Source organism: Triticum aestivum, chromosome 7A, assembly GCF_018294505.1.
Source record: "Triticum aestivum cultivar Chinese Spring chromosome 7A, IWGSC CS RefSeq v2.1, whole genome shotgun sequence".
Classification (NCBI taxonomy): domain Eukaryota; kingdom Viridiplantae; phylum Streptophyta; class Magnoliopsida; order Poales; family Poaceae; genus Triticum; species Triticum aestivum.
The window spans coordinates 317,539,982-317,562,819 of NC_057812.1; positions in this window are offsets into that span (position 1 = coordinate 317,539,982).

Genomic DNA, 22,838 nt, shown 5'->3' on the forward strand with positions numbered 1-22,838 from the left:
CATGCATTTAATAACTTCTCAACCGTGCATAATTTGCAAATAACTTATATATGAAAAATGCTTAGAATTGCATCTAGTTTCATAATATGTCATTTTCATCCATGTTTAAAATGTTTAAAATGATGTTTGGTTAAATTTGCTCCTATGCCATGTTAAAATTCTTTAATTCATAACTAAATAACCGTAACTTGGATTTTAATAAACTTTATATGTAAATGGGGTAGAATTTTGCCTAGTTTAACATGGTGGCTTCACTTTGCATGCTTAACAACTCTAAAACTATGTTTAGGGCAGAACAGCACCAAACCTAATATATGCATATGGGGATTTACCGGAATTGTTGTTCGTTGCTTCCGGCCTCATCTAAACTTGCCTAGATAGGTAGTTTTCATTTGCTTCACCCTCTTGCCATGTTAGCAACATTTAATCTTGTTGGGTACATAACCGAGAGTGAACTAAATAAGTCATGTGGTGTTTCATCAATATGCAACTCGTTGCATATTGATCTCCACTTAATTTGTAGTTTTGTTTGTGCCCTTTGCCATGCCATGCTTCATTAAACCGGACATGCATCATACTTGATTGTGCATCATACCATGTTCATGTGTGGTTTGTTTACTATGTTGTGTGCTTCTTTTCGGTGTTTGCTTCTTCGGGCTGGTTCCGGTAACGTCGCGTTTGTGAGGACCCGTTCGTCTACGTCAGTTTGTCTTCTTCATGGACTCGTTCTTCTTCCTTGCGGGATCTCAGGCAAGATGATCATACCCTCGAAATCACTTCTATCTTTGCTTGCTAGTTGCTTGCTCTTTTTCTATGCATATGTTGCAATACCTACCACTTGCTTATCATGCCTCCCATGTTGTTAAACCAAGCCTCTAACCCACCTTGTCCTAGCAAACCGTTGTTTGGCTATGTTACCGCTTTGCTCAGCCCCTCTTATAGCGTTGTTAGTTGCAGGTGAAGATGGAAGTGTGTTCCTTGTTTGAACATGGAGATGTTGTTCCTTGTTGGAACATGTTTACTTGTTGGGATATCACATTATCTCTTATTTAATTAATGCATCTATATACTTGGTAAAGGGTGGAAGTCTCGACCTTATGCCTGGTGTTTTGTTCCACTCTTGCCGCCCTAGTTTCCGTCAAATCGGTGTTATGTTCCCGGATTTTGCTTTCCTTACGCGGTTGGGCTATTATGGGAACCCCTTGACAGTTCGCCTTGAGTAAAACTCCTCTAGCAATGCCCAACATTGGTTTTACCATTTGCCACCTAGCCTTTTCTTTTCCCTTGGGAGTCGCGCTCCTGAGGGTCATCATTATTTTACCCCCCCCCCCCCGGGCCAATGCTCCTCTGAGTGTTGGTCCAACCTGTCAGCTGCCGGTGGCCACCAGGGGCAACTCTGGGCTGGCCTACCCGTACCTAAGACAATCTGAGTGTTCCCTGAGAAAGAGATATGTGCAGCTCCTATCGGGATTTGTCGGCACATTCGGGCGGTGTTGCTGGTTTAGTTTTACCTTGTCGAAATGTCTTGTAACCGGGATTCCGAGTCTGATCGGGTCTTCTCGCTAGAAGGAATATCCTTCATTGACCGTGAGAGCTTGTGATGGGCTAAGTTGGGACCCCCCTGCAAGGATTTGAACTTCCGAAAGTCATGCCCGCGGTTATGGGCAGATGGGAATTTGTTAATGTTCGGTTGTAGAAAACCTGAAGTTAACCTTAATTAAAATGCATCAACTGCGTGTGTAACCGTGATGGTCTCTTTCTGGCGGAGTCCGGGAAGTGAACACGGTGTTGGAGTAATGGTTGACGTAGGTTGTTCTAGGATCACTTCTTGATCATACTTTTATCGACCGTGCTTTGCCTTCTCTTATCGCTCTCATTTGCGTATGTTAGCCACCATATATGCTAGTCGCTTGCTGCAGCTCCACCTCATACCTTTTACCTTACCCATAAGCTTAAATAGTCTTGATCGCGAGGGTGTGAGATTGCTGAGTCCCCGTGACTCATAGATACTTCCAAAACCAGCTTGCAGGTGTCGATGAGTCCGTGCAGATGACGCAACCAAGCTCAGGAGGAGCTCGATGAAGATCTTGTCCTTTGTGTTGTTTCGTTCTAGTTGATCAGTAGTGGAGCCCAGTTGGGGTCGATGAGGGATCTGTGTAGCATTTGGGGTAGTCTTTTATTTTGGTTCCGTAGTCGGACCTTGATTGTATTTGGATGATGTAATGCTTTATTCATGTAATTGTGTGAAGTGGCGATTGTAAGCCAACTATGTATCTCTTTGCCTTATGTATTACATGAGTTGTGTGAAGATTAACTCACTTGTGACATTGCTTTCAATGCGGTTATGCCTCTAAGTCGTGCTTCGACACGTGGGAGATATAGCCGCATCGAGGGTGTTACAAATATAGTCGGGATTCACCAAGGAGCAAAACCAAGTGGTAGGCTCCACCTGTCGTGTTGGCATAGCGACTCAAGCAGGGTCGGTCCGCACACGAAATGGCGACACACTTAACAGGACCCCTTTGGCCAACATGTGGCTCATCCACCATCTTGTTCCACGTGTGATGCACCAAATTACAGTTCGGAGCAGCAGTTAGAATTGGAGGCACCCCGGTCATAGCGCCGCAGTAGTAGAAAATGAGCGATGAGGGGTCAAATCACAAAGCCCCACTTTTCCCGCATTAAGCTGGACGGATGAAGCCACCATCATTTTAGTCTAGGGCGCAAGAGCATAAGGAAAACAGAAAACCAATGATGCGTGCAGCAGCTACCTAGGGCACCCAAGGGTAGGGGTCTCCACTATAGATCTTTTTTTTGAAAGGGCCTCCACTACAAATCAGCGTCTCCCTTGTCCTCTTGAAGAAAAACGATGATGCATGCTGCGGTAGTGTTTGTAGGAGTACTACTAGGGCGTGCGGGGCCATGTCGTAGTAAATGGGAGAGGGATTGAGTTCGAGTCGATGCCTTAAATATGTGTGGGCCGCTTGGTTTAGGGGAACGAGGCAGCATTTTGGGTTCGGGGACCAGTGGAGATATAGTATGTACAAAAAATTGTGGACGTAGATTCGACCGAAAGGCAATGATGCATGGGCCCTGCATTTTGATATACCCGGGGGCCTGTGAAATTTGCTACTCTACTCAAAACTAGTAAGGTACACATGCATTCAACGCATGAGATTTCGAAACCAAATTATGAATAAATACACACTATAGCATGTAAAGCTTTGAGTCGTATATGCATGATGTAGATGTTCATTTAGTTCTTATATTTCATCTCATTCAAAATCAATTAGTTTTATAAAAATGTTAAGATTCATGGGGTTGTGCATTATAAAGCATAAAGTAAAAAACAAATAATGGCAATTCATTTGGAAAAAATTCAATTATGATACGGAAGATTCTAGAAGAAAGGAGAAGTGCTTATGTTTTGAGGTTTGTGCATTATGCTTAAGTTCAACCATGGAGTCTTCTAAATTGTACATGTGGCAGATCTGGTGGAATGTTGATGATATCCAAAGGCCAGTAGTGCTCGGATTTGCCATCTCTGCACTGTCGGATTAGCTTCATCCAGCGACCATCTTTCAAGTTATTCACACACTGTATAGTTCTTGTGCCATAGTTGCATGTCTTGGAAAAAAGCTACTAGTGGGTTGTACTAGCTATTTAGGAATAGAAGATGTATACATGGAAGTTGTAGGGAAAGAGATGACATGGAGTATCTCAATTCCTACGAGGAGGGATTGGAGAAGAGATGTCATTTGGTTGACAGCATAGGAACTTTTCTATTGAATCTAGAGATGCCATGTATCTCAATTCCTATGAGGAGGGATTAGAAAAGATATGTAATTGGGTTCATATAATAGGAACTTTTCTATTGAATATACGCTAACGTTTATTTTCCTTTGAAATTATGGGAGTATAGGAATCCATTCATATAAACCAAGTGGCTCTAAAGCTATACAAATGATATCATGTTTATTTCCTTTGAAATGTGGAGTATATGAATCTATTCCTATGAACCAATTGGCTCTAAAGGAAAAAAATCCTATAAAAATCATATCATATAGAGTTCCTATGATATTCCTCCACACTATAGGATGGCTGAAATTGTTGCCGGTGATACGATGGTCTTTCTTTGTAGACTCCTCCCCCATCTTTATAGTTACCTCTCGAAGATGAATGAAATGATATATACAGGGTATTCTACATGTGCAATTTGGTACACGAAAACTCGATAAAAGTTTGCGAGGTTCGAATTTTCAATAAATCTATATGCATTGCATTTTGGAATGGAGGGAGCATACGGCAGTTGCTAACACTCATGTGGAAGATTTGTGTGAAGGAGGAGTGGCTGTGCTGTTAAATGACATGGCAAAACTGACACTGCCGGATGCCGATCTAAAGGTTCTTACGGCGTTCGTCGGGAAAATGCTTGTGGCGAACGTTTGTCGGATAATGATTTACGGACACATGCATTGCATTGATACGTGGCCCCCTCTCTCTCACGCACACGCACCCTCCCGAGTCCTCTCGCACCCACCATCTATCTGCAGGTAGACATCACACACATATGTGCTCTTCACACCCTACCCTCAGAACTTATAAAAAACAAAAGACTTCACGCACATTTTATTTTAGCTCACACGTCACACACTTATACTATTACTCTTATGGCGAACGTTCTTTGGGCATAGTATATTGTACTCTCACGAAGAGAAGAGGTGAACGCATGCACTAGGTCTCTCACACCCACTCGCGGGTACACGTAGGAGCGCATTTTTTTGAAGCTGGTACAACAAAATCACTCCACTATATATATAAGCAAGAGCCTTAGCGCTTGCTTTACTAGGGTTCCTCTCATTCACTTTCTCATGCTCTCAAGATCTAAGAAAGACATAGGTGGCCACACTCTCTCTTAGCTCACTACTGGCCACAAATCCGGTTGGACAACCTCGACCGGGGCAGGGGTGTAGGTGCATCATTCACGCTGTCGTAGGCGGCGAGGGAGGAGACCAACGGCTGCCCGCGAGTCCCGATCGGCGGCCGTGTCGTTCTCTCCAAGAGAGCGCCGGCTCCGGAGGGCCTCCGACCCCTTCTTCCTCCCTGCGGTATTGTGGCCAAGATGCGGCCTCCCGATGCCATCTTTGCCACATGCCGACGACCCTCAGGTATATATTCCTTCGAAACCCGCCTTGCTCTACTGCCCCAGCTCCCCACTTGGCTTCGTGTGGATCTTTTTCTACTTCCCTCCGTTGTTCCAAAGCCACATAGAATTTTACTATTATTAGAGGTAAAGCTAGTTCATACAATCGACTCTAAGAGTTGGTTCAAACAGGGAAGAAAGTGGGAAAGTTGTAGCATGAATCTAGGACTTGGTTCTAAGACAAAACGGGGGAAAGTAGTAGATACTGGCTACCCAATAGGTCTCTTGGTTGAAAAGACGAAGAAAGCATGGTGGATGGCGAAGGGTGGGGGAAGTGAACCTATCTCTTGGTTGAAAAAGGAAAGAAAGAGACGGATGTTGGGGGACAACGCAAATGAGAATGAGCAGGTCTAGATTTCCTGTGCTCACTTAGGAAAATGTCGCTGAGGAGATAAAAAATGGGACAAATGAGACATGCTTCCTGAGTGTTTGCCGCTCTCGGCAACCACATCTGCCTCACCACTTTATGCCCCTGTTGTCCCTACGCCCATATCGCTACCGTTAATGTAAAATCACATGAAGCATTAAGCAATGCCACCTAATGTCACTAATAAGTAATGGTCTAGTGCCGTCGATAAATTGAAGCAATGCCACCACCATTTTATGAAGTGCTTCCATCTTGCTTTATTTCCCATGAATTGTGTTTTTGCAGTTACACTTAAATCTCACAACGCTAACATTGCTTCATCCGAGTGGAACTGCACAAATTTGATTGCACATTTACTGACCATGTGCTACTCTCATGACAGTAATACTAATGCTATTGTTCTGCATGTTAATCTAGTGGTATTGTTGATGTGATGTGATGTTACATACTGTCAATCTAGTGCCAGTTATAACACAATTGATGCTGTTGTTAATCATATGCCACTGCAAATATCTGTCACTGTTTAAATAGCCGTATTTCATATTTGCGCAAACTGGGATGTCTGTCTCCATATCGTTTCGGGATGTCTGTCTCCGTATGTTTCTAACCGCGCAATCAAAAGCACACACCTCAGTTTTAGTAGAACTGCGCAAAATGAGATGGCTATCCCTCGTTGCCGTCGTCTAACCACCCATCTTCTAGGTATTCCTACAATGGTAGTTACTAGGTAGAATGACCAACGCAATATAAAAGAAGTTGATTCGTATGTTTTACTTCCTGATTGTCGTGTAGGGACGAGCAAAAACCACTGCATCCTAGTCCAGAATGCACTTTCTACTAGTTCATCCATAGACCGAGGACTAGCTGGCATGGCTGCACGGCAGTTTTTTGGACAGGTGCACGGACAAGAGGCATTGTGGTCTGCTTATTTCTGCAAACAGCGATGCTTAAATTTAGTGGAATGCACAAGAATTTCAGCTGGTCAATACACTACATGGTTCAGTTCAGCATTCCAGCTGAGAACACAATTCTAATTGGTTATTCTGGAATGAGAGAACCTAACCCTGGATGGTAGCAACAAGAAAAAACCGGAGTGAACTCCAGGAAATTTAAGCCTGCCGGGAGGCCCTTTGCTCAGAGAAGCCTTGCTTGTTTTTTCCTGATTTGTAAACCTTCTAACAACTTTGTCTTTTGCTATGAACTAGTATATGTTTGTTATGTTCTATGAATCATTGAGATGTATAAAATTGCTTAACTTATGCTTTTCAAGTTTTTGATGAAGCCGAGTTTAATGTGAGTGTTCCACAGGAACGCTGGACTAGCGTGTGAACGTTTGGAATTTACATTGTGGCCTCAGTTAACTGCATGAACCACTGTACCAAGATACATAGTTGCTTATATGTCAGACAACAGATTGTTAATTTTTAGCTGGTCAATAGCCTAGTGTTGAAGCGAGCTGAGCCAATGTGCCATGTTTTATACAACTGCTAACAAGTGGGGTAGCACCAACAGTGTTTACAAGTACTTATGTATACGTCGGCGCATAGTTCTCAAATGAGTACTCTATTTCATCAAAACACACACTGCCCGCATGATAAAACTAGTGAGGACGCATCTGTTTTGGCAACAATTACGATGATTCACGGGCACACAAAAGTAGCAGTAGTTCCCATAGACGGATTCAAACAGAGTACTAGCCCCAGAGGGCTCGATAACAGGCAAGGTTCGGATAATTAGATAGAATCCAAACTAATATTAAACACTAGCTGGGGCAAGTATTTCATGCCTCGATCTAATTTGGGATGGACACAAGACGGACCTTGCCATGAACATCATCGAGGACGTCTAGCAGCAGCTCAATCCTGTGAACCTTCATGAAGACAACCATGTGGCCTTGGCACTCATAAACTTGTTTGTGGAGGCATGCCACGTCATCTTCATGCGTAAGCTTGACAAGAACAGTATGCCTCACAAACAAAGGAGTAGCTTTGAACTTCTTGTGCTTCAGTACACCATGGAGAACACGCCTGACAACAGTGAGGCTGGAATACAACTCTTCATTGGTATAAGCACAAATGGCTTCCAGGATCCAACAGCCTAAAAACTCTGTTTTCCCAGTGCGTATATTCAGGTCATCCGCCTCATAGCGAGTGATATGTACAACCACACAATTCTTGTCTGCATCAGGGCTCTAGTTGAAACAGAAACCAATTCTGAATTACTTTCCAGTATAAGAAACACAAGTTATTTAAACCACTATGTATAGCAGGGCATCGAAGCTAATAAAATTTTGCATTATTCATCACCACATACTTAGATGAAAAACCACAATCGAGATCAGCAAAGAAGAAAATCACCTTGGACAGCTCAGCGGGGTGGGGAGCCATCCACGAAGGGGGGAAACTGCTCCTGCTATGCCACGGGGCCTGTAACCTCAAACGTGGCATTGACCATCTCAGTAGTGGCCGTGAGCGTATCCAGGGTCGGCTCGGTGGCTCCCTCCATCTTCTTGGAGCTCTTTGTCTCATGGGGATTAGCCTCCCGCATCTGCTCCAATATCGGCAGATGTTTTCCTGGTTCTCCTTGCTCCATCATGAAACTGACAAATAATAGGAGACCACTGAAAGGAAAACACAACCGCAATGACAATGAAACAAAAAAGAGAGTGAGGATCGGTTACTGCTTTGCAAAAGTTCTTTTTTTCTCTGAACGAAAATATACCAACATCACGGATCCGCTTACCTTCCCTTCATTGGGAGAGAAGAACAGTGGCAGATGCGAGTGTTTCCATTGTTGAAGACGGTGAGGGAGAAGGGGATTCAGCGAAGAGTGAAATGATGTTGCTTCGTCCGTCAAACTTAGACTGCGGGTAGGTGGGGTTTTGTGATACGATGGCTTGTTATTACCGCGCTATGACCGGGGTGACTCTCCGCCTGCATACTGCCTTCTAATTTGGTGGATGGCATTTGGGCCCACGCTGCATGGCCCACATTTCGGTGAACAAAAGTATAACGACATTCAGTAGAGGGAGACGTTTCGATGACCTAGGAGGAGCCAGAAGTGGTATTGTATCCACTATACTAGTAGTAATTGTTTTTCTAGGTAGCTTTAGAGTGTCTCCACTGTACTAGTAGTAATTGTTTCTCTAGGCCCAAGACAAAACAGCCCATCCACCCTAGTAAATAGTAAAATCAATTCAAAAGTCCATATATTTACTGAATGAGAGGCGCTACCCACACCCAGCACACCGCCCCCAAAGAAACCTGGGTGTTCTTCTTCCTCCTCACTCCCACCCACATCACGTCAGCTCGCTCCACTCGTACCCCAAAATTCCTCACCTCACTCCTACAGAAAACCCCAGCTCCCCTTCTTCCACACTACTATAGAAAAACCCCAGTGCCCCTTCTTCTTCACTCGCACTATACCTAGGCTCGTCATTCGTTACTCTTCTCAAATCCATGAGCGCGACGCGACACCCTCAAGGAAAATGGAGTCGGCTGACCCCAATGCCAAGAAGATGAGGCTTCCGCCAGCGGCGACACCTGTTGTAGATCCCAAACCCGGCAACGCGGGGAGAACCGGCGACCCCGCCCCCACCAGATCTCAGGAACCCATAGAATCTCGGGTGGACCGCATCAGTGATCTCCCAGATGCCGTCCTTGGGGAGATCATCTCGCTTCTCCCCACCAAGGATTGCTGCCGCAATCAAGTCCTCTCAATTCGGTGGCACCCTCTATGGTGCGCCGTGCCCCTTAATCTCGACTATCGTCAGCTATCTTTCTTCAATGATTTTGAAATCCCCAGAGTCGTCATCTCCTCCCACCAGGGCTCCGTTCAAAGCCTCTGCATCCCGTCATGCTACCTGAGCAAGCATACCATGCCCTGCACGGTGGACGCCTGGCTGAAATCCCCTGAATTCACATAACTACAGATGCTTGAGTTCTACTATTCCCCTGGAAATCACCTACCAGATACCGAACGCCATCTGCTTGTGCCCTCAGCACCGATGTCCATCTCGCGGTTTTCCTCCTCTCTCTCCACACCACCACCTTTGCGATGTGCGACCTACCAGACAATCTGATACTAAACCTTCGACTCCTGTTTCTCAAGAAACTTTCACTTATGCGGCTTTGTATATCGGAGGCCTCATTGCGCAACATCATCCACTCCAGTTGCCCCGCCCTGGAGTGCTTGGTGCCTGTTTTTATAGTTAGAATCGGTTGTCTCCAAATAAAGTCGCCTAACCTTGTAAGAATTGGAATTTGTTTTGACGGAAGGCAGCTCATCATCCAAGATGCCCCTTCACTTCAAAGGTTGATCCTTGATTCTAGTTATTCACCGTTGCAAATAACCGTCCTCTCTGCGCCTAAACTGGAGACCTTGGGTATAATACATGATCTCTGTGCTCATTTCAATATGGTGTTTGGCTCCACAGTTCTTCAGGTAATTTATATTATCATCTACACTTGTAACCATAAGCTGCATTTTAAATTTCTGCGCATAAGTTATATGTCATCTTGGAGTACACATTTTGTACTAATATTATGTTCTATGCTCAATGAAGAGTTTCTCCATGGATGGCCTATCAATGTTGCTGGATTCTGTCAAGATCTTATATATCCAAATGAATAGTTTTGATCTGAACAAGATTATTGGCTTGCTGCAATGCTTTCCTTGTCTGGAGAAGTTGTATATAAAGGTGATAATTTCATGCACATTGGAAGCCCGCATATAGTGTACTAGAATAACCGTTCAGCTATTGCTCTTTCGACACTCTTTTTTAGACATTAACTATTTTCAATCTTCATGTCTATTTAGGCAACAGGACGGGGTAAGAAAGTTATAACCAATCGGTGGATTCATAAGCATCGGGATTTTCTCACTTCTCATGAGATTCGACTGAAGACAATAACGCTAGAACGATATGTAGCCAACCGTGCAAACACTAGACTTGTCACATTCTTCCTGCTGAATGCGATGTTACTATTGTCCATCAGGCTTAAGTTTATCGGCAGCATGGTTTTGACGGATGGGTATGTGGAAGAGCAAAAAAAAGGAGTTTCACGTGGGCAAAAGAGCTTCTGAATGTGTCAAGCTTCTATTTACAACATATTGTGGTCACAATCCAGTAAATTTTACGACCCAGGATGTTCATTCTATGGACCTGACCGATCCATTTGACTGTGACTGCCGAAAATAGTGCTGGAGTTAGATGTTGTTGCCCTTTTCAACCTGGGTTTTTTTGTAAACCTGCTAACAATTAACCCTCGTGCTTTTGTATAGTTTGTAAGCTAGAGTTAGATGTTCTTGCCCTTTCCAACTCGGCTGTGACTGTCATATTTTCTTTGAAGCAAGGAAAATGGCTTGCCAGTCGTTTAATTTAGAGTAAAATATTGTAACAACTAACAAATCCCAGCGAAGGGAAATAACATCACTCTCGTCGGTTGCTTGAGCTCACTGTGCATTACAGAAACCAAGTGATTACCCCCCACCAGCACCCACAAACTTATTTCGAACTAGCACATCAAATGGGCTGTAAATTTTCATAGGAAAGGATGCATGACCGTGACAGATTTGGATTCTGAAAATTGGGACCCGCGAGGAAATAGCCTAACAAAGGTGGCATCAACTTACTAGCCAGTTAACAAACGAACCTGCCTACCAGCCGTTGGATTGACATCCAACATCTGTCGTGTATCTTCTTTCGCTTGTCTTCTTCTTCCTCCAGCCACCCAAACAAAACCACCCCGTCGGCTCCTCCTGCTCCTGCCTCCAATGGCTGGCTATGCCTCCACCGCCCTATAGTACGTACCCTCCAACGTTGGCCAGTCCCTCCCTCTATTCCCCCACACGTCCTGTTATTCTCCGACAACGTCACACCCAACACGCACCCGCACCCGAACCTACGACTGGACCAGTGCATCTTCCATGGCTCCTGTTCGTTCCGTCCGAGGCCTCGCCGTCATCCTCCGCCTTGCGGCCTTGGTTCGCTCTCTGTGCGCGATGCGCCACCCTCTTGCGTTGTCAACATCGTCAACAACCGAGAGGAACAAGGAGATGACTGTACGTCGAGAGGATGACAGTAGGGACCCACCAGCGTCATGGCAGTACGCAAGCAAGTGCCTCTATATTACAAGCCCAAAAATATGGTTCCTCCTAATGGTTGGACATCTGGGGCTCACGCCATTGTCAACGTAGTCAATAAATGAGAGAATTACACTACGAGCGGCTGACACTATGGACCCAGCAGGTCGCGCAGTTTAATTTTTTTAGGAACAAGCAGTTGTTATTTATAGTAGTTTTAGCGACGGAGCGGGGTAACAACAGGGCTGTGCGGGGGCTGTGGCCCGTCTAGCCAGGGTTTTATTTATGTTTACCACATCATGAGCCCAGTTGTGTTTTTTTCTTGCTGAAAATGGCTAGCCCAGTTCTATTTTTTCAAAGAAATACCCAAACGAGGCCTACTTGCTTTATCAGCCCTGCTGGGCTGCAAATCTTTCAAGACGAGGAGAGTTTCATTCGGTTTGCCCAGAAATGGGTTGTACATTTTTAAAACACATCAAACCGGGAATTAGTTTCAATTTTTTTTGTTACAAGATTTTAAATTCCATTGATTTTTATGCGTGGACAATATTTGGATTTTATATTTATATAAATTATTTTTCAAAATAGTTTGAATGTGAATCGATATTTCGGGATTAAAAATAGTTGACCGCACCAAAATATGCAAAAATTCATATATTTTTAACCGTGGCCACAATATGGGGTGTAATGCTAACAAAAAGAAGATGGGCTCCAAAAAATTCTTAAGAATTAGCAAACAGGTTGTACATTATTAGAAATAATGCACACGAGAGCCGTGACTGTTGGATGTCCATCCAACGGCTGTCGTACTTCTTAAGTCGCTGGTTTTCCTGCTCCAGCCGCTCAAACAAGCGCAGGTGGGACTGCCCACTCCCTCCTTCCGCGAACAGCTATGCTGCCGCACAGGCCTCACCGCCCCACCGTACTCCCATCGCTGGCCTAGCCATCCCTCTACTCACCAACACCTATTGTTATTCTCCGAGGACGGCAGACGAACCAGTAAACCCTCGTACTCCTCCGCGTGGGAAAAAACTGCCGAGTCTTCCCTGGCTCTGTGTCGTTCCCTTCCTAGGCCTCGCCATCGTCCACCGCCCTGGTGCTCTTGGCGTGGCCTGGTCAATGTGGTCAATGAACGACATCCATCGGAAGTGGACTGTACGTGGAGAGGCTGACAGCTGGGTCCACGGCCGCACGCAAGGATTTCCTCCTTATTACACGCAAAATAATGATTCCTCCACCTGACAGCTAGGACCCACGGGAAGAGCTTCTGTATTTCGCGAAAAAACGTTCCCCCCGCTAACAAGTCGGACCCACCGGCTATATCTTCACATGCAAGGAAGTGCGTCCTTATGACGCATAAAAAAATTAATACCCCCTGCTAGCTGGGACCCACCATAGTGGGTGGCTGACTTGTGGGCCTACTAAGTTGATGGGGACAGAGGGCTTTGTCAACTTAGTCAATATGAACGATTCTAGCTCCAGTGACCGTCTGATGTCCATCCAACGGCCATAGTGCTGCTTCAACCTCTGGTCTTCTTGCTCCAGCTGCCCAAAGCAACGCCGGTCGTGTCGCCTGCTCCTGCCACTCGTGGTCGGCTATGCTACCAGAGAGGCCTCACGGCCCCATCATTTACTCGCATCCCTAGCCTGTCTATCCCTCTACTCACCCACACCTCCTGTTATTTTCCGGCGACGGCAGCCGAACAAGTCAACCCTCGTACTCTCCACCGCGTAGGCAACCACTGCCGTGTCTTCCACGGCTCCGTGTTGTTCCCTTCGTAGGCCTCGCCTCGTCCATCGCCTTGGTGCTGTCAGCACGGCGTGGTCAACATGGTCAATGAACGACATCCATCAGAAGTGGACTGTACGTGGAGAGGATGACAGCTGGGTCCACAACCACACAGAAGGAAATGCGTCCTTATTATGCGCAAAATAATGATTCTTCCACCTGACATCTGGGAACCACCGGAAGGGCCTCTGAATTTCACGAAAAAAACGTCCCCTCCGCTGACAGGTCGGACCCACCAACTAAAAATGAATACCCCCTGCCAGCTGGGACCCACCACAGTGGGAGGCTGACTTGTGGGCCTACTAAGTTGACGGGGACGGAGGGCTTTGTCAACTTAGTCAATATGAACGATTCTAGCTCCAGTCACTGTACGATGTCCATCCAACAACCTTAGTGCTTCTCCAACCTCTGGTCTTCTTGCTCCAGCAGCCCAAAGCAGCGCCCGTCGTGCTCCCTGCTCTTGCCTCTCATGGCCGACTGTGCAACCGCGGAGGTCTCACCGCCCCCATACTACTCCCACTACTGGCCAGGCCATCCCTCCACTCACCCACACCCCCTGTTATTCTGCGGCAACGACAGCATCACACCGCAGCCAAACCCGTGAACCCTCATACTCCTCTCTGCATGGGCATCCACTATCGCTCTTCCCTGGCTTTGCGTTGTCCCCTTCCTAGGCCTCGCCGCCGTCTACCGCCTTGGTGCTCTCGGTGCGGCGTGGTCAATGTGGTCAACGACCGACTTCCATCGGAAGAGTACTGTATGTGGAGAGGCTGACAGCTGGGTCCATGGCCATAGCCCAGTTTTTTTGTGATTTGCCAAGTAAGTCACTTCGTCAGGCATGTTGGGTTGCAAATCTTTCAAGACGAGGAGAGCTTCATTCCGCTGGATGAGAAAATGGGCTATCAGTATTGAGAAATGGGCTGTACATTTTTAAAACACATCAAACTGGCAATTAGTTTCAATTTTTTTTCATTTTGAGATTTTAAATTGCATTGATTTTTATGTGTGGAAAATTTGTTGGATTTTATATTGATATACATTTATTTTTAAAATCAGTTTGAATGTGGCTCGAAATTTCGGGATTAAAAACAGTTTGGACCGCACCGAAATATGCAAAATTTCGTATAATTTTTTAACTGTGGCCACGATATGGGCTGTAATGCTAACAAAAAGAATATGGCCTCCAAAGAAACCTTAAGAATTAGCAAATGGGCTGTAAATTAATAGAAATAATGGCAGATGGGTTGTATGCTGTTTTCCATAGATTTGAGGCTTTCCTGTAATTGACGCACAAGAAGTGACTGTTGGATTTTCATCCAACGGTCGTCGTGCTTCTTCAATCTCTGTTCTTCCTGATGCAGCCGCTCAAACAAGCGCCGGCGGGACTGCCTGCTCCCTCCTCCCCGCAGCCGGCTGTGCTGTCGTGCATGCCTCACCGTACTCACATCGCTAGCCTAGCCATCCCTTTACTCACCCATACCTGTTGTTATTCTCTGGCGACGGCAGACGAACCAGTAAACCCTCGTACAGTCATACTCCCCTCCACGTGGGAAACAACTGCCGAGTCTTACCTGCTGAGGGAGTCCTGGACTAAGGGGTCCTCGGGCGTCCGGCTTGTTATCCATGGGCCGGACTGATGGGTTGTGAAGACATGAAGGCCGAAGACTGTACCTGTGTCCGAATTGGACTCTCCTTGGCGTGGAAGGCAAGTTTGGCGACCGACTATGAAGATTCCTTCTTATGTAACCGACTCTATGTAAATCCTAGATCCCCCCCGGTGTCTATATAAACCGGAGGGGTTAGTCCGGAAAGGATATATTCATTACCATAGTCATACATGTTAGGCTTCTAGGGTTTAGCCATTACGATCTTGTGGTAGATCAACTCTTGTAACACTCATATTCATCAAGATGAATCAAGCAGGACGTAGGGTATTACCTCCATAGAGAGGGCCCGAACCTGGATAAACATCGTGTCCCCCGTTTCCTGTTACCATTGATCCTAGACGCACAGTTGGGGACCCCCTACCCGAGACCCGCCGATTTTGACACGGACATGGGTGCTTTCATTGAGAGTTCTACGGTGTCATCGACGAACGGCTCGATGTCTCACCTTGTCCTTAAAGACAACATCACCTCCGGGGGAGCTCTGGCCCCAGGACAAACCCTCCAGCTGGGCGGCTTTACTATGATCGCCCGTTCGGCCGTTGAGCCAATGATGACCTATCGGGCCATCGAAAACCCCCGTCGCATTAACTCCGAGCACTCCAAGCAGATGGATCCGACAGAGTTTTCGTCTTTGAACAAACTCCTAGATCGCATCGCCACTTTGGGAATCGCCACATACTATGGTCGGATCAGGCCTAAAACCGATCAAGGAGAAATCAAGGCCCCACCGGTCACCCACCAGATTGCGGTGGTCATGGAGCAGGACGGCGAGTCTTCTTCTATATCGAAGATGGACTATGTTCGGATCGCCGTTCAGGAAGAGCCGGATACTCGCCCGCGAAAGGACGCAAGCAACCCTCCGAACATAGCATCGGACGGCGGTCCTAAACAATCAGAAGATATTCCGGAACCCGGACTGTTAAGCCCGGAAGGTCGTCAGACACCGGATAATCGGTCAGGTCGGGGTTCGGATTTAATTCCACCCACCCACCTGGACATAGACGCTCTCATAAGCACAAAATAGCAGTCTCAGGAAAGAGTCCACCACTTCTGGGCCAGATTCCCCCTTGTGAAGGACAAGGTAAAAGATTGCCATGACGAGGATGCAATATCAGTGTTCTGCAACAATTGCGTAGACGAAGGAATCCTCAACACCATCAATCGCTGCTGCATACTGAAATTCACTGACTTAGCAACCATCGTACTAAAGTATAGCGCGATGGAGAGCGCCTGGAAAACTCAGGCAGCTCGCTGGGAAATGTCGGTCCCAACTCAACTCCCCCTACAAGCGAAAAGGGCGCACCCTCGTGGCACGCCCAGTCCAATAGTCAAGAAACACAAAGCCACTATGCGGAACGGCACCGTTCTGGAGGGGTAGCTCGATGGACCATGCAAAATACATACAACACCAGATACTGTGGCAACACACAGCCTTAGAGCATGTTGGATACTACGACAGGTAGCCAAGAGTGGCGAGGACATCCTTATCAAGGACGACCCAGAACGGCATCCCCTAGAAGACGATAACTCAAGAGTATTGACGGTCTTTGAGACATTCACTTCAACCAACAAGCACAAAAGGGCCCTTCGCGAGCTCGCCGAAGTCTGCCAAGTTGCTCCAATAAACCCCTGGAACGACACGACTATAACATTCAACGCCGGTGACGAACCAAAGTACAAAATAGTACAAGCGCCAGCCGCGTTAGTCCTCAGTCCCATTGTGGACGGGTTTCGACTTACCAAGGTCCTCATGGACGGTGGCGGCAGACTAAACCTCATTTATGAGGACACACTCCATAAAATGGAAATAGACAGGAGCCGCATCAAACAAAGTAACACAACCTTCCGAGGAATTATTCCCAGTTTGGAGGCGTGGTGCGCAGGCAAAATCACACTTGACGTAGTATTCGGCACACCGGGAAAACTATCTGTCCGAAGAAATAACTTTCCATGTGGCCCCTTTCGGCAGCAGATATCACGCCCTTTTTGGGGCGGGATGCTTTTACACGCTTCCAGGCCATACCCCATTACGGGTATATGAAGCTCAAAATGCCCGGACCAAACGGTATAATCACTCTCGTCGGTGATCCGGGCATAGCACTCCGCGCAGAAAACAAAACCACATCCCTAACCCTGGAGGAGCTATCAGAAGCCCTCACGGCCGAAGAATTAACCGCACTATGCTCCACAGTGGACAGGGATGACGTGATCCTCGACAAACGACCTAAATCCACCTCCTTCAAACCAGCAGAAGAAATAGTCAAATTCTAGATCCACCCAACGGAATCCAAGAAGACAGCTTCTATGGGAGCTCAACTGAACCCAACATTTGACACCGCACTACGAGAATTCCTGCGTGAAAACTAGGACATATTCACCTGGCACCCTTCAGATATTCCAGGGCTCCCATGCGAGCTGGCCCAACATAGCCTCAATATATTAAAGGGGTTTCAACCGGTTAAGCAAACACTGCGGCACTTTTCTGAACCCAAGAGACAAGCCATGGCGAAGGAGCTGGCCAAACTCGTCGAGGCCGGATTCATTAGAGAAATCAAACATTCGGACTCACTAGCAAACCTGGTGATGGTACCAAAGAAGGACAAATCCTGGCGCATGTGAGTCTATTTCAAAGACCTCAACAAGGCTTGCCCTAAGGATCCATTCCCCCTCCCCCGCATTGATCAAATCATAAACGCCACCACAGGACACGACTCACTGTGTTTCCTTGATGCATATTCCGGATACCATCAAATCAAAATGAAGGAGTCCGATCAAGCGGCAACAACATTTATCACCCCATAGGGGCCATTCTGCTTCAACACCATGCCCTTTGGGCTCAAGAACGCTGGCGCCACATACCAACGCATGATTCAAACATGCCTGGAGAAACAGATCGGCAAAACAGTAGAAGCTTATGTTGATGACGTCGTCATCAAAACCAGGAACGTCGAAACACTAATAGACGACTTACGTCTTACATTTGACAACCTCCGGGAGTATCACATTAAGCTCAACCCGGAAAAGTGTGTCTTCGGCGTCCCCGCTGGAAAACTACTGGGCTCGATCATTTCCAATAGAGGAATCGAAGCAAACCCAGCAAAAATTCGAGATTTGTCACAATTGGCTAAGACAATAGACCTTAAACAATTCAAAAGCTTGCGGGTTGCGTAGCAGCTCTAAGTCGCTTTATCTCCAGATTGGGAGAAAAAGCACTACCACTCTATCGCCTTCTACGGCGAACCGACCACTTCGAGTGGATGGACGCGGCAACAACCGGACTAGAGGAAATAAAAACCCTTCTTGTGAGCAATCCAATCCTGGCCGCACCAAACGCCATCGAACCGATGTTATTATACATATAGGCAACACATCAGGTGGTGAGCGCCGTACTCATCGCTGACGAGAACAGGACGGACATAAATTCCCGCTTCAGAAGCCAGTATACTGCGTATCTACTGTCCTTACACCATGCAAATCCCGGTACGCTCATTATCAAAAAATAGCATATGCGGTCTTCATGGCATCCCGAAAGCTCCGTCACTACTTCCAGGAGTGTTCGATCACGGTGGCCTCCGAAGTACCACTCAATGACATTATAAACAACCGCGATGCTATGGGCCAGATTGCCAAATGGGCCATTGAACTCCTCCCATTTGACATTACATATAAACCATGTAGAGCTATCAAATCCCAAGTACTTGCTGACTTTGTCGCTGAATGGACAGAGGCCGAACTCCCTAAACAGTACAACACATACTCCAATTGGGTCATGTACTTCGATGGCTCCAAAATGCTGGCAGGGTTAGGAGCGGGCGTCGTTTTAACGTCCCCTACTGGAGACGTCGTCCAGTATGTTCTCCAAATACTATACACAGACTCCAATAACGCAGCCAAATACGAGGCCTTATTACATGGTCTCCGGATGGCTGTCTCCATGGGCATACAATGCCTAGAAGTACACGGGGACTCCGACCTTGCAATATATCAAATAAATGGAGATTTCAACGCTAAAGATCAGAAGATGGCAGCGTATTGTAACGCAGTCATAAAAATGTCTGCCCCGTTCGAGGGACTCGAGTTCCATCATGTGGCTCGAGAAAGTAATCAAGCGGCAGATGTTCTTGCTCATATCGTCGCTAAGTGCGACCCCGTCCCACCTAATATCTTCATGGAAAGGCTCTTTAAGCCATCCATGGTGTGGCAGGGGGGAAACAACAATACTAGTCTAGAACCAAACATAATCCCAGCTCCCGGAAACACCAACGTCGTTGAGTGCTCAGTGTCAGTACCCCGACTCAATGCCACATCTATCTAGCATGTAACACCTCATATCACTTTGCGGCCTCACGCACGGTATTCCCACGGGTGTCGCCTTACCTTTGCCCGGGACCGTTTGCGCCTTTTGGCACACGTATATGATAGTGTCGCTAGCATCCATATGATAAGGAGCCCGGGCTGACATGGCTAGTCGTAAACCCAAAGTGGCACAAACTTACAGGGACAGGCATCCATGACCCAGCATCGAACGTGTCGGTCATCAGCGAGTGAATCCAGGATGTAGCACTGGGCTAGCAGGACTCCGGTGAACCGGGCTGCAGCGGGCTAACAGGACTCCGGTATTCATCGCGTGACATTTCCCCGAAGGGACAGACACAGGAACGAAGAAGGACACATGCCGGCCAGCCTAAGTGTTCCGGAGCAGTAGCAAGCTACCAAGGCTCAGTGGAAACACTAGGAGACATTTCCCGGTAAGAGAGGCTACTAAGGATAAACAACTAGGTTGTCAGATCCCACACATACCAAGCATTTCAATAACATACACACAATATGCTCGATATGTGCAATACAACATGGCATCACAACATGACTCTACGACTCAAGTATTTATTCAATAGGCTCCGAGGAGCGAGACATTACAAACATGGGTCTCATGACCCAACAATCAGAGCATACAAGTCAAAGCACAAGCGGAAGCTTAACATGTCTGAGTACAGACATCTAGAAATCAAAAAGGCTGAGAAGCCTGACTATCTACCAGATCCTGTCGAGGGCACAAGATCATAGCTGAGGTAACAAGGTAAACGTCGAAGTCCACGTGGAACTACTAGTGAGACTGAAGTCTCTCTGCAAAAAACATAAATTAAGCAACATGAGTACAAATGTACCCAGCAAGACTTACATCAGATCTAACTACATATGCATCATTATCAACAAGGGGATGGTGGAGTTTAACTGCAGCAAGCCAGCTTTGACTCGGTGGCTATCCTGAACTACGACTGCAAGTAACTCTTTTGAGGTGGCGCACACGAGTCCACATATTCACCATATCAATACACCACTATGGATCCGCTCCCGTCTCCCTACGAGAACGCCATCCATATCACTCACGCTTATCTTGCGTATTTTAGAGTATCCACTTTCACTTGTCTATGAACTATGCAAGGGGTCCAAGTTTCCATATCCGAGGAATCCGGCTATTCGAATAGATAATGATAACCCTGCAGGGGTGTACTTCTTCACACACGCTTTCGCCACTTATCGCCCTGTACACGTCATGTACCTCGGCAACCTTCAAGCGGAAGCCGGGCGAGGGAGTCGGCCACGACCTGACTAACCGAACAAGTCTCTAGTCCAGGTTTATCGCCTATTCGGGTTCCATCCGCAAGGAGATCCGGCCGGGGTGTCGCTTACGGACCCAAACGATGTGTGCAGGGTTCCCAAGCCCACCTCGACGGGTGGATGTACGCTTGGTACACCGTGCCACTGTGCCTAGTCTGTCCCAAGCCCACCTGTACCGGGTGCCACTTGGTAGACTACTAACACTACCTACAAACACCAGAAACTAGTTGCAACTCCTGGACAGAGATCATGTTGATTAATAAGTCGAGAGGGGTCGAGTTACCGGAACCCAATGTGTGGTAGTAACTGGTCATGGATCACAAACACAGAACTCAGTTCCTGAGGACGGCTGCAATGAGACAACCCACCATGTACTCCTACATGGCCTCTCACCGCTACCTTTACCAAATCGTGTTCACACACTTAGCTCTCAACAGTAGGACATGTTTATACACCTCTGATTCATCCCCAATGAATCAGACCTGACTCAACTCTAAGCAGTAGCAGGCATGACAAACAAGCATGAATGAGTAGGCACATCAGGGCTCAAACAACTCCTACTCATGCTAGTGGGTTTCATCTATTTACTGTGGCAATGATAGGTCATGCAAAGGATAAAGGGGTTCAGCTACCGCAGCAAGTAACAAATATGTCGTTGTTGTCCTAATGCAGTAAAAGAGAGCAGGAGCGAGAGAGTGGGATTTTATCGGAATGAACAAGGGGGTTTTGCTTGCCTGGCACTTCTGAAGATAGCATTGAGTCTTCATCAGTGTCAACGATCACATCGTCGGTACAACGTCTATCGAGGGGGAACAACACCGGCAAACACAGAAGAAGCACGATCAATGCAATGCACAATATGATGCATGCTCATGACATGGCAATATGAATGTGTTTTGAGCTAATGCAACTAGCAACAGATTAAATGAAGTTGGTTTGAATACAAGATTCAAATTCAAACTCCATATGTGATTATTTAAATGCCATTAATATGATTTGTGCTAAAAAGCATCTATAAGTTGTTCTAACATGCATGAAACCAGTACAGATGGATAGATTGGATTTTTCTGATCATTTTTCATATATAAATTATTTAATTTGGAGTTACGGTTGAATTTCTATGAATTTTAGAAGTTTATACAATTTTCTGGGATTTTCTGAATAAAAAAAAATCCAGAAAACATTACTGCGTCAGCCTGACATCATAATGACGTCAGCAGGTCAACTATGGCGGGCCAGGTCAAACCTGACGTGTGGGGGCCACACGTCAGTGACCATGGCTGTTTAGCTCACTAACAGGTGGGACCAGGTCAACAGCCACGTCAGCGTAGTCAACCTGACATGTGGGCCCGGTGGATTAGTCTAGTTTAAACAGGAATAAATCCGGGGTTAATCTAGCGCATGGGGCCCATCCGTCAGTGGCACAGTGATCAGCTAATGGCGTCATTAGTGTTAACTAAATGTGCCACGTTGGCTCGCCAGAGTTTCGCCGGCGGCGACCAAAAACGCGGCGGAGACACACCGGGGTGACTCGGGTTTCGTCTATACTGCACCGTTCAGTGCGCCCTTTGGCCCTACGGAGAGCTGGCGCGATGGCGCGTCGGATGGTCGTGGTCTCCGGGCCTGGGGTGGCCGGAGTCGACGGCGGCGAGCTCGGTTGCGGCCGCCGGAGCTCGGGTGAGACATGGGCGACCACTAGGGGGCACGGGAGGGCGAGCTGCGGCATGCCACGGGCTCGTAGAGACGTTCTGAGCACGATGGTGTACTCGGGTGGGAGCTCCAGTGGCTGCAGTGATGGCGGCGACGAGGTCAGCGGCGGCCGGAGTTCGGCCGCGACGGAGCTATGGCCTAGAGCTCGCAAACGCGAGGGGAAAGAGAGGGGTTCTGCATGGAGGCTCACAGCGAGGTCGATGAGCAGCTCGGTGGTCTCGGGGAGGCGTCGGAGGCGGCGAATCGACCGTGGCAATCACCGGACAGATGCGGTGATGAAGGCAGCAGGGACGACGCTGCGGTGCACCCGGCGTCACGTGAGTTGGTGGAGACGAAGAGGAAGGCGCGGCGGTTCTCCTGGAAGCATCGGCGAGGCGAGGGGTGGACATTGGCCGCGGT